The 12,831-nt window shown below is 45.0% G+C and overlaps 1 long non-coding RNA gene across 1 annotated transcript; it reads right to left on the bottom strand.

The window, feature by feature from the left end:
* Positions 1-3,116: 3,116 nt before the first annotated feature.
* On the bottom strand, positions 3,117-5,355 carry LOC119290745. The gene is made up of 3 exons (XR_005142040.1): positions 4,987-5,355; positions 3,928-4,036; positions 3,117-3,821 (listed from the first exon to the last, which is right to left on the bottom strand). It is a non-coding gene; the product is annotated as an uncharacterized LOC119290745 (long non-coding RNA).
* Between the last annotated feature and the right edge of the window lie 7,476 nt (positions 5,356-12,831).

The following is a 12,831-nucleotide window of genomic DNA, read 5'->3' as shown; positions in this document are numbered from 1 at the left end:
GGAGTCGTCCTTGTCATTTGCATAGGTGTCGGTGATGAAGTCATTGTCTTCAGTGTTGAAGATGGACTTGGCGACGTATGCTGTAGCCAGACTTGCAATGCCAGAATCAGACTCCTCCTCAGACTCTACCTCTGCCTCCTCAGAAGCGGACTCTTTCTCTGAATCCATTTCCTTGCCAACAAACGCACGTGCCTTGACAGATGAGCTCTTCTTGTGTGATGAAGACTTTGAGGAAGACTTGGAAGAAGACTTTGAGTATTTCTTCTTCTTCTTCTTGTCGTCAGAATCATATTCCTTGCTCTTCTTCTTCCTTTTGTTCTCATTGTCCCACTGTGGACACTCAGAGATGAAGTGTCCAGTTTTCTTGCACTTGTGGCATGTTTTCTTCTTGTAGTCATGAGCAGAAGCTTCATCATTCCTTGAGCTTGATCGTGAAGACTTTCTGAAGCCTTTCTTCTTGGTGAATTTTTGGAACTTCTTCACTAGCATTGCAAGTTCCCTTCCAATGTCTTCAGGATCATCAGAACTGCTGTCAGATTCTTCTTCAGATGAGGAAACAGCTTTTGCCTTCAAGGCACGAGTTCGCCCATAGTTTGGACCGTAGATATCTCTTTTCTCAGAAAGCTGAAACTCATGTGTGTTGAGCCTCTCAAGTATGTCAGACGGATCGAGTGTCTTGAAATCAGGACGTTCTTGAATCATCAGGGCTAGGATGTCAAACGAACTATCAAGTGATCTCAGCAGCGTCTTGACGATTTCATGTTTGGTGATCTCAGTAGCGCCGAGGGCTTGAAGCTCATTTGTGATGTCAGTGAGCCGATCAAATGTGTGCTGGACATTCTCATTGTCATTTCGCTTGAAGCGGTTGAAGAGGTTGCGAAGAACGCTGATTCTCTGATCTCTCTGGGTTGAGATGCCTTCATTGACCTTGGAGAGCCAGTCCCAGACCAGCTTGAATGTCTTCAAAGCACTCACACGGCCATACTGTCCTTTGGTCAGATGACCACAGATGATATTCTTGGCAGTAGAGTCCAGTTGAGTGAACTTCTTGACATCAGCAGCAGTGACACCTTCTCCAGCCTTGGGAACGCCGTTCTCGACGACATACCATAGGTCGACGTCAATGGCTTCAAGATGCATGCGCATCTTATTCTTCTAGTAGGGATATTCAGTTCCATCGAAGACGGGGCACGCAGCGGAGACTTTGATTATCCCTGCAGTTGACATAGCTAAAACTCCAGGTGGTTAAACCGAATCACACAGAACAAGGGAGCACCTTGCTCTGATACCAATTGAAAGTGCGTTATATCGACTAGAGGGGGGGTGAATAGGCGATTTTTATGAAAGTCTTCAAAACGTGAAGGTTATGAAGACAAACAGTAGAGATATGCCTATCACTATGCAGCGGAAGTTAGATTACACTAGGCAAGCCATGGTCAAGTGTTCAATAGAGTGAAAGCACAATGACAAGTAGCTGCGGTGTAATAAGGATCAGGTAGGAAGAAGTTATGAAGCCAATCAAATCATACAGTTACGTTGTGAAGACAAGAGATAGAGCAAGCATGCAATGGCTTCAAAATGAGTATCAGTAAGTAAAAGGAAGTGAAGATGAAACCAGTGACTCGTTGAAGACAATGATTTGTTGGACCAGTTCCAGTTGCTGTGACAACTGTACGTCTGGTTGGAGCGGCTAGATATTTAAACCAAAGGACACACAGTCTCGGACACCCAGTCCTGAACAAGCAGCTCAGGACACCCAGTCCTCACCGTAATCTCCTTGAGCTAAGGTCACACAGACCTCGCCCAATCACTCTGGTAAGTCTTCAAGGTAGACTCCCAAACCTTCACAGACTTCGTTCACCGGCAATCCACAATTTCTCTTGGATGCTCAAAACACAACGCCTAACCGTCTAGAGGATGCACAGTCCTCAAGTGTAATAAGTCTTCAGATCACTCAGACAAGAAGACTTAAGTGATGCCCAATTTACTCTGGCTCTGGGTGGTTAGGGCTTTTCTCCTCGCTAGGAATTTTCTCTCAAAGGCTTCGAGGTGGGTTGCTCTCAAACGACAAAAGCCGTGCACTGAAATCTGAGCAGCCAACCGTTTATGGTTGTAGGGGATGGACTATTTATAGCCACTGGGCAACCCAACCTGATTTGTCCGAAATGACCCTGGGTCACTAAGGAACTGACACGTGTTCCAACGGTCAGATTTTGAACTCACACGGCAACTTTACTTGGGCTACAAGTAAAGCTGACTTGTCCGACTCTGGACAAGATTTGCTCTCATAGTCTTTGCTCGAAGACATAGGATTTTGAATTAGGCATCACTTCAGTCATTCTGACTGGTTCTCTTGGACCCCACTTAACAGTACGGTGGTTCCTATGACTCAACACAAATGAAAAAGAACTACGAAAGATCTAAGTCTTCGAGTTCCATTGGCTTCACGTAGTGTCTTCTCTTGTCATAGTATTCAATGTGAATATCTTCATATACCACCATTGTCTTCAATGTCTTCGTACATTTTTGGGGGTCATCTCTGGTAGTAAACCGAATCAATGAGGGACTTCTACCTGTGTTATCCTGCAATTCTCACAAACACATTAGTCCCTCAACTAGGTTTGTCGTCAATACTCCAAAACCAACTAGGGGTGGCACTAGATGCACTTACACAGATCCACAACTACAAATAAATGGAAAGGTAGTATGTTGGTACTCTCTCAGAAAACCTTTTGTGGACATTATCTTATGATATTTTGATCATTGAAATACTATGTTCATTCATTTCATTGTATCTTTCATTTGTTTAATTTGGTTGCAGGCTGGGAATACAGAAGCCTCGTTTACACAATTGTTATCAAATCTTCCTTTGATATCAAGTGAGGGTTCAGTATCAAAAACAAGTGACATAATAGCATCGGAATTTTCATCTCTGGAGCAGTTGATGGTATTGATGGATGTAGATATGTCAGGTATTGAAAACATTAGAAGTGTTATAGAAAGAGAGGAATTTGTGATAGAGGATAGCATCAATGCATGGATATGTTGCCACAAGGAGAGGATGAGACTCATTTATGGAAGAAGCATCGGGCTGCCTCTGGTTCCACCATCACAACTTACCCAACTTCATCTTTATTCATGCAGTATTACAGATGGGGCATTAGTTGTTTGCCTTAATACTCTCACTTCTCTGAGAATGCTGACCTTAGATAAGATCATGACTTTGACTACACTTCCATCTCAAGAGGTCCTCCAACATTTGACAGAGCTTCGCTACCTGTGCATCGAGTCTTGCTGGTGTCTCAGGTCATTAGGGGGTTTACGAGCTGCTACCTCTCTTTTGGATGTCAGATTTTACTCCTGCCCTTCTCTAGACTTGGCACGTGGAGCAGATGAAATGCCATTATCACTTACGATGCTCATTACATCCCGGTGCGTGGTTGGAGCTAATTTCTTCAGTAGTGGTCTACCGCACCTGAGATCTTGACATGGGTGGCTGTGGAGGCCTTGCATCCTTGTCAATTGGTCATCTGACCTCCCTTGCATCATTAAGACTAGTGGATCTCCCTGATCTGTGCTTTATTGAAGGACTGTCTTTCCTGCAACTTCACAGCGTATATTTAAAAGATGTCCCGAAGCTCAAAGCGAAGTGCATCTCACAGTTTCGGGTGCAGAAATCACTCAGTGTTAACAGTCCTGTGATACTCAACCACATGCTCTCGGCTAAAGGTTTTACAGTTCCAGAATTCCTCAATCTTATTAATTGCAAGGAGCCATCTGTTTCATTCGAAGAATCTGCAAATTTCTCATCCCTGCGGTACCTGTCATTATATAATAGTGAAATGAGGTCCCTGCCAATAAATCTGAAGTGTCTGTCCAGTCTGACAAAGCTTGGTATCTACGGGTGCCCCAACATATCATCTTTACCTGATCTACCATCCTCCCTTCAACATATATGTGTTCGGCGTTGTGAGCGCTTGAAGGAGAGCTGCCAAACACCCGATGGAGAAAGCTGGCCAAAGATTGCGAGTATCCGCTGCAAGGAAATCGAATGAACTGTGATTTCAGATTCACAGCTATAAATAAATGCAAAGGTAAATGGCATACATCACTCTCACAGAAAACCTTTTGTAAACATTAATTTATGATATTTTGGTCATTCATTTCATTGTATCCTTGAGTAATTTAATTCGGATGCAGGCTGGGAGAATGAAGCTTCGTTTTCCAACAGTCTCAAGATCCAGTGACCTCGTCTCCACTGCCTTCAGGAGTCGAGTGTTGGACTGCCTCAAGTTCACTTACACTTGAACTCTCTCCGCGCTGTGGCTGGTGCGGACCCCTTGGCTCCTTTCTACCTCGACTGTAGCATGCATCGCTCTTCCACTCTTGACGGCCCCACTGCTGTGCTGAGACACGTGTGTCTAAGTTTGAATCTTGTTCTATGTGGTTATGTTTTGTTATCCTGTCTTGGAGTGTGGTACTTTTGAGTTTGCTTGATGCTGGACTGCTGGTCATAAATATTACTCCTATTTCTTATGTGCTGAGATGTACTTCGATCTCACGACCTCTGAAGGGCTAAGCTCCACAACTCTGTACAATATTGTAGCTGAACTTCTGCATTATGTTTGGAGTTTGCTGAAGGTCTGATGTGAAGCAAATCTGAACACTACTAGCAGTTACACGCCCTCACGGCAGGCCTTAACTTCTCGTCAAGTTGTAGCAGTCACCATGTGAATCATTTGATCCTGCGGTCATTCTGGAGACAGGGAGAAGTAACTACATAGGTCTAAAAGATTTTTTTTAGAGATGATGGTTTAGGGTGCACTGACTATTAATCTTGACAGCATGTGTTCTGGGAAAAAAATTAACCACAAGGGCCCAAGGTGCACAAGCAAATCCAGCACTGTAGAAAACCGCACCACAGTGGAAAATGTCTAACTCTGATGTCTGAACTAGATCGGCCAGATGGGTGCAGTTCAGTAGTACCAGTTCGACTTGGGGAACGGGAGTAATGGGGAAAGCGCAGGAGTGGCAGTAGAGCACCAGGCCGCGGGTCTACGCCGGAGCAGCTCCGCCGCGGCTGCGTACCCCGAGCTCCGGTGTGCGCCGTCTAGCTGCACGGCTGCGACCAGGACCTGCGATCCAACAACACAGGCTCAAAATCAGGGAGATTAGGGCGTCAATTGATCGGGGGGAAAATAGAGGAACGAGAAGGAATTCAGGGAATTCAGTAGCGGGCGTCAATCCTCGCTCGTCGGCCACTCCATTGAGCAGAGGCCGAGAGGGGCCTGGGCAAAGGAGCAGGAGGGAGCAGAGGAGGTTGAGGAAGAAAGAAGCCTGTGTGAGCGTAGCAGCTCGGTGCACATATACATAGGGGAAAAAAAACTTCAGGCCCATAGGAGATAGCACGAGGATTTTAGTCGTGGTACCTTTCCCTCAAAAAAATAAATAGTAGTGGTACCTTTCAAACGAATTCCATAGCGAAATCACTCATTTCATAGGGGTATTCAATTCAAAATAAATAAATTCATAGGGGTTTTGGATTATTCGGATAGGGATTTTGGCCACCCATATGTCGAACACGCTTAGCGCGCTATCCCAAATCCATAAAAACCATACGCAATGTTGATTAACACATAGCACACATACATCGAATCATCACATAAGAGCACATACCACAAACAACGTTCCATACAAGCACAAAAGGACACATCAATTCTAGTAGTTCATAGGATAGGATCGTGGACACCTTGACCTTGCCCATGTCATTTCTGAGGTGGCGACAGTACATCTCAAAGACGACGTAGGGGATCATTATCCGGGGGCGTTGGAGTCGGCGGAGGAGCTAGCGGAGGAGGGGAGCCCGAAGAGACGCCGGGCAGTGTGGGCCTACTACACGGTGAGGCAACGGGCTTTGGCAGCGGTGCCGGGTTGCTCATCTGCCAGCCACTCCGCGAGGATTGCGTATGATATTGAACAGGGCCTCTTCTCCCTCTCTGCCGGTATTGTCCGCCATAGGTTTTGTTTAACTATTCCAAAAGAAATATATTCAAATTACAATGCATGGATGCAATCAATTAATAAGGAAAAACTGAATCAATCATAATACATAATAAGCATCATCGAATATAATCTCGAATACGTCGTCTCGAATAATAGATATAATCTCGAATACATCGTCTCGAATAATAGATATAATCTCGAATACATCGTCTCGAATAATAGATATAATCTCGAATACATCGTCTCGAATAATATATAATCTCGAATACATCGTCTCGAATATTATATATCGAGTACATCACTGGCTAGGTAGCTAATAAAGATCGAATACTACAGAAGAATCTAGGACACTCGCGGTTCCTTCGGCGCGGGCGGTGGACACCCAAAGAGAAGGAACCCTCACAGGATCATAGCTGAAGTGAGATCCCTGAAGAAACTGCCAGGTATTGGAGAACCTGCCGCCCTCTAACGCAACCATGTAGCGATGGACGTGCTCGTCCTCCTCCCTGACACGGCGACGTACCTCCTCCGGCGGGGCCGGCTCCCTCCGCACCGAAACTGGCCCACGCGAACGCCACCAAACGAGATCAGGGTCGACGACGGGACCCGGGGTCGGGTTCCTCATCAAGCGGCGCGCCCCTCCAGGCAGCACCTCCCAGTGCTAGCCCGACGGAGCCCAGTCCCGGACATGGGTCAGCCGGACGTCGTCGCGGACGGGTCGACGGCAAGGATGCGGGCCGGGCATCGTCTGGAACAAATACTAGTTATATGCCCGCAAAAAGTAACATTTTTTTAATGATTGGAGTTTGATAACTAAAATTTCTAACATTTCTATATAACTAACATTCCTATAATATTTCTAATAATGCTATATAACTAACATTTCTATAACATTTCTAATATTTCTATAACTAAAAAACAGAAAAAAAAATTATAACATTTCTATATATATAACTAACATTTGTATAACATTTCTAATATTTCTATAACTAAAAAACAGAAAAATTTCTAACTTTTTTATAACTATTTCTGTAACTAAAAAACAGAAAAATTTCTAACTATTCTAACTATTCTATAACTATTTCTATAACTAAAAAACAGAAAAATTTCTAACAATTCTAACAATTTCTATAACTAAAAAACAGAAAAATTTCTAACAATTCTAACATTTCTATAACTAACTATGTGTGTGTGTGTGTGCTCACCAGCGAGGCGAGAGGCGACGGGGGGCGGCGACGGGGACGGCAACGGGCGCGACGACGACGGGGATGGCGACGACGGGGACAGGGACGGGGCAGCGACGACGGGGACGGGCCAGGGCGGCGACGACGAGGACGGGGCGGTGATGACGGGGACGGGGACGACGCGGGACGGGCCGGGACGACGCGGGACGGGCCGGGACGGCGCGGCGGTGACGACGAGGACGGGGGCGGCGACGAGGGTTATGGAGACGGAGGCGGCGGGTGACGGGGCAGAGGAGAAGAAGCAGAGGAGAAACTGAAATTTTTGAAGTGTTTAGTTATATAGGATGGACCTTTAGTACCGGTTGGAGCCACCAACCGGTACTAAAGGCCTGTTTTGGCCAGGCCAAGCGGCGGGAACCGCACCCCCTTTAGCCGGGTGGTGGCTCCAACCGGTACTAAAGGCCCCCCCCCTTTAGTACTGGTTGGTTCTACCACCCGGCACTAAAGGGGGTGCGCTGGCGCAGGTGCGGTGCGAAATGTTTAGTCCCACCTCGCTAGCCGAGGGGCGTCCGCACTGGTTTATAATCCCCAATGCGGTAGCTCCCTCGAGCTCCTCTCCAAAGCAGGCCTACTGGGCCTAAATGTTCTGTGCTGCCATGTGGGTCTACTGGGCCTTTGCGGGCCTGCATCCTGGCCCAACAACAGGTTGGGTTTCTAATCGTATGCAGGCTGCTGTAGCACAGTAGGTGGGCTTTTTTTTCTTATTTTTTTTGCTTTATTTATTTTTGTTTGAGTTGTTTTTTTGCTGTATTTAGAGTTTCTTTGTGAATATTTTTGCTTTAGGTACAAAAAATTACAAACTTTCTGTTAGTACCGGTAGTTTACAAATTTGAATAGTTTAAATTTTGATTTATTTAAAATTTGTGTGAATCACTAGTTTGTGAATAACTTAACTTTGAGAATAGATTTTTCAGTGATTCTTTTTTTATGTTTAATATTAGTGTGTTTTATCATTATATTCAATTTCATAATGCTTAGGTTATTTAAAAAAATGAAATGCCTTTTGTAATGGATGAGTTTTCGTCTGAAACCCTGTAGTGTGCTTCAGTGAGAGAATGTCCGTCATATACGTAGCAAATTCTTGTGTTCATCCATATACGGAGCCACCAAGGCGGAATTCTGTAGAACTGTGTAGTGTGCTTTAGTGAGAGAATGTCCGTTCATACATATTATTTGTTTCTCTTCTAGCGTGCCTTTTCCATCCAGTCTGCCCTTATGCCGCGATTCAGGAACACCAATCGGCTTAAGGTCAGGAATAAAGTCAATACAAAACTCAATGACCTCCTCATTTTCATGGCCCTTGGAGATGCTTTCTTCTAGCCTAGCACGGTTATGAACATATTTCTTTAATACTCCCATAAACCTCTCAAAGGGGAACATATTGTGTAGAAATACATGACCCAAAACGCTAATCTCTTTGCATAGGTGAACCAGGACGTGCGTCATGATGTTGAAGAAGGATGGTGGAAACACCAACTCGAAACTAACAAGACATTGCACCAAATCATTCTCTAACCTTGGTATGATTTCTGGATCGATTACCTTCTGAGAGATTGCATTGAGAAATGCACATAGCTTCACAATGGCTAATCGAACGTTTTCCGGTAGAAGCCCCCTCAATGCAACCGGAAGCAGTTGCGTCATAATCACGTGGCAGTCATGAGACTTTAGGTTCTGGAACTTTTTCTCTGCCATGTTTATTATTCCCTTTATATTCGACGAGAAGCCAGACGGTACCTTAATACTAAGCAGGCATTCAAAGAAGATTTTCTTCTTTTCTTTGGTAAGAGCGTAGCTTGCATGACCCTGATATATGCCGTCTTTTCCGTGCATACGTTGCTGGTCCTCCCGTGCCTCAGGTGTATCTTTTGTCTTCCTATACACGCCCAAGAAGCCAAGCAGGGTCACACAAAGATTCTTCGTCACGTGCATCACGTTGATTGCGGAGCGGACCTCTAGGTCTTTCCAATAGGGTAGGTCCCAAAATATAGATTTCTTCTTCCATATGGGTGCGCGTCCGTCAGCGTCATTCGGAACAGGTTGTCCACCAGGACCCTTTCCAAAGACCACCTTCAAATCCTTGACCATATCATGTACATCAGCACCAGTACGGTGGCGAGGCTTCGTCCGGTGATCCGCCTCACCTTTGAAATGCTTGCCTTTCTTTCTTACGGGATGCCTGCTCGGAAGAAATCGACGATGTCCTAGGTACACATTCTTCTTACAATTAGCCAAATATATACTGTCGGTATCGTCCAAACAGTGCGTGCATGCGCGGTATCCCTTGTTTGTCTGTCCTGAAAGGTTACTGAGAGCAGGCCAATCATTGATGATCACGAACAGCAACGCCTTTAGGTCAAATTCTTCCCCCATGTGCTCATCCCACGCACGTACACCTGTTCCATTCCATAGTTGTAAGAGTTCTTCAACTAATGGCCTTAGGTACACATCAATGTCGTTGCCAGGTTGCTTAGGGCCTTGGATGAGCACTGACATCATAATGAACTTCCGCTTCATGCACAACCAAGGAGGAAGGTTATACAAACATAGAGTCACAGGCCAGGTGCTATGGTTGCTGCTCTGCTCCCCAAAAGGATTAATGCCATCTGCGCTTAGACCAAACCATACGTTCCTTGCGTCATCTGCAAACTCCTTCCCGTACTTTCTTTCGATTTTTCTCCACTGCGACCCATCAGCGGGTACTCTCAACTTTCCGTCTTTCTTACGGTCTTCTCTGTGCCATCGCATCGACTTGGCATGCTCTTTGTTTTGGAACAAACGTTTCAACCATGGTATTATAGGAGCATACCACATCACCTTGGCAGGAATCTTCTTCCTGGGACGCTCGTCCTCGACATCACCAGGGTCATCGCGGCTGATCTTATAGCGCAATGCACTGCATACCGGGCAAGCGTTTAAATCCTCGTAATCACGGCGGTAGAGGATGCAATCATTAGGGCATACATGTATATTCTGCACCTCTAACCCTAAAGGGCAGACAGCCTTCTTTGCTTGGTACGTACACTCGGGCAATTCGTTATCCTTTGGAAGCATATCCTTTATCATTACCAGCAACTTTTCAAATCCCTTGTCAGATACACCATTCTCTGCCTTCCATTGCAGCAATTCCAGTGTGGTGCCCAACTTTTTCTTATCACCTTCGCAATTCGGGTACAACAATTTTTTGTGATCCTCTAACATGCGCTGCAACTTCTTCTTCTCCAAATCACTTGCGCAGTTTCTCTTTGCATCGGCAATGGCCCGACCTAGATCATCAATGGGCTCATCCGATGCCTCTTCTTCAGCTTCTTCCCGCATTGCCGGCTCAGCTTCTTCCCACATTATCGGCTCAGCTTCTTTCATCATTGTTGTATCATCGTATTCAGGGAACCCATGGCCAGGATAGCTGTCGTCGTCCTCTTCTTCTTCATTGTCTTCCATCATAACCCCTCTTTCTCCATGCTTGGTCCAAACATTATAGTGGGGCATGAAACCGGATTAAAACAGATGGACGTGAATGGTTCTTGACGTAGAGTAATTGCAACCATTCTTACAGTCGGCACATGGACAATGCATAAAATCATCCGCTCGCTTGTTTGCCTCAGCCGCAAGCAGAAAAGTACGCACGCCATTAATGAACTCGGGAGAGCATCGGTTATCGTACATCCATTGCCGGCTCATCTTCAATACACAGCACCGAAAACATCAAATTAATACAATACATAAAGTTCATACATAAAGAGCATACAACACTTCAATGCAACAAACAAATAACTCTCTAGCTAAAGAATTTAAATGCGACAACAAATGCGATCAAGATCGCAACTAAGATAACAATTGATCCAACAGCATAATGATACCAAGCCTCACTATGAATGGCATATTTTCTAATCTTTCTAATCTTCAAGTGCATTTTCTCCATCTTAATCTTGTGATCAGCGACGACATCGGCAACATGCAACTCCAATTTCATCTTCTCCCCCTCAATTCTTTTCAATTTTTTCTTCAAATCCTCGTTTTCTCTTTCAACTAAATTTAACCTCTCAACAATAGGGTCGGTTGGAATTTCGGGTTCAACTACCTCCTACATAGAAATATCTATGTCAACTTGATGGGCATAATTTGTCATAAACACGATGCAATGAATAGTTTTAAAAGAGAATATACCACATCCGAATCATAACCCGGACGAGGGCCGACGGGGACGGATATCAAAACCGTGGCACTATGCATAACAAACAACGTATGGGTAAGATAATTATACGAGTAACTATATATCCAAATCACACAAACATCAATTTTTTATATAAAATTTCATGAACAAGAGGCTCACCACAAGGTGGTGCCGGCAACGGGACGTTGCGAGCGATCGACGGTGGTTACGACGGAGATTTAGAAGGTACTAAGTAAACCACACCTACATATGCAAAACTAAGTGTTATTTTTGACCTTAAATTGCATATAAATCAAATACTAGCACATATATATAATTCCTCCCAAATTACTAAACTCAAAAATCAATCACTATATAAAGCATTGCACGAGCTAATCTAGCAATGAGAGATGAAAGGAAAGAGTTGCTAACCTTTGTGATCATTTGAATGGATGAGGGCCTTCAAATCTTGGGCAAAATGTGTGATGAGCTTGAGAGGAAGAGGGAAAAGAACAGAGAGGGGAGGGGAAAGGGGAAGAACAGAGCGAGCTCGGGTGGACGAAGGGTCTATGTAGGACAACCTTTAGTACCGGTTCGTGATACGACCCGGTACTAAAGGTGCTGGAGGGGCTCCGGACTGACAACATCCTGCCACCACTCACTTTAGTACCGGTTCGTGGCACGAACCGGTGCTAAAGGTTCGCCACGAACCGGTACTAATGAGAGCGGCCCAGGTAGCCGTTGAAACCGGCACTAATGTACACATTAGTGCCAGCTCAAATTCAAACCGGCACTAATGTGCTTCACGTTTGACCCTTTTTCTATTAGTGTATTGAATACTACTATATTGAAAGAAGTGCGCCTAGCAAGCTTTTGCATTAGCTAATTAGTTAATATATTGAAATTGTTATAACAAAAGAGAATTATAGCTTCTTTTGCGGGAAAAAGAGAGAATTAGCCAGCTGCCGGTCGTGACCAAGTCCACAACTATTAGACGGGTCAACTGCAGTGTGCGAAACAGCTTGCATGCAGCTTAATTAAGCACCAACAATATAAACATAGGTGGAGTCGACAACTTTATAGCACGTAACGAAATGAAACAAGGAATCAACCTTGTACAGGACCGTCGTCGAAATAACCCTAGCTACCTCGTATGCACACACATCATATATACGTATACATAAGGTTCTATATAGAGCATCAAAAGCCTTGATTAACCTCGTTAGGAAAACCTAAACATTTTGTTTTTGCCAGGGGTTAGGAAATTAGAGCTGAGAGAGTAGAGTCGACATCTTCTGGCTAGAGCGATGGGGATGACGAAAGGGATGGTGGCGGCGTGCGCCGCGGTGGGCGTCCTCGGCCTCGTCACGGTCATCTTCGGCATCGCCGGCGCGGCCTCGGCGGCCAAGGTTAGACGACAAAACGCTCACA

Source organism: Triticum dicoccoides, chromosome 1A (assembly GCF_002162155.2).
Source record: "Triticum dicoccoides isolate Atlit2015 ecotype Zavitan chromosome 1A, WEW_v2.0, whole genome shotgun sequence".
NCBI lineage: Eukaryota > Viridiplantae > Streptophyta > Magnoliopsida > Poales > Poaceae > Triticum > Triticum dicoccoides.
This window is presented reverse-complemented; position numbering and strand designations above follow the sequence as displayed.